The sequence below is a fragment of the Phyllostomus discolor genome, chromosome 12 (genome assembly GCF_004126475.2).
Source record: "Phyllostomus discolor isolate MPI-MPIP mPhyDis1 chromosome 12, mPhyDis1.pri.v3, whole genome shotgun sequence".
Classification (NCBI taxonomy): Eukaryota; Metazoa; Chordata; class Mammalia; order Chiroptera; family Phyllostomidae; genus Phyllostomus; species Phyllostomus discolor.
The window spans coordinates 770561-770906 of NC_040914.2; positions in this window are offsets into that span (position 1 = coordinate 770561).

Here is a 346-nt window from a genome sequence, read left to right on the forward strand (position 1 = left end):
TGTGCGTGTGTGTATTTCTGTTGATTTTATGCTAAGACTGAAATTACTCCACCCAAGTGTATATTTAAGCTTTTTCAGCTTATGATAGATACTGCTAAACATCTCACAGATTTTCCAACATGACATGATTCACTTTGAAAAGTAAAAACTCTGATTTCAATCAATATGGAGAAAGATCTTTAACAATCATTCAATTGGAGAATTCCTATTAAAAACAAATCCTTATGATGTCGTTATTGTGATAATGTTAGTTGTGAATATATGAATGTCAGTAGTATAAAAAGAGCTTTAGCTGCGGCTGAAACCTTACTCAATGAGGGAATCCTGTAATTGTCATGATTATAGG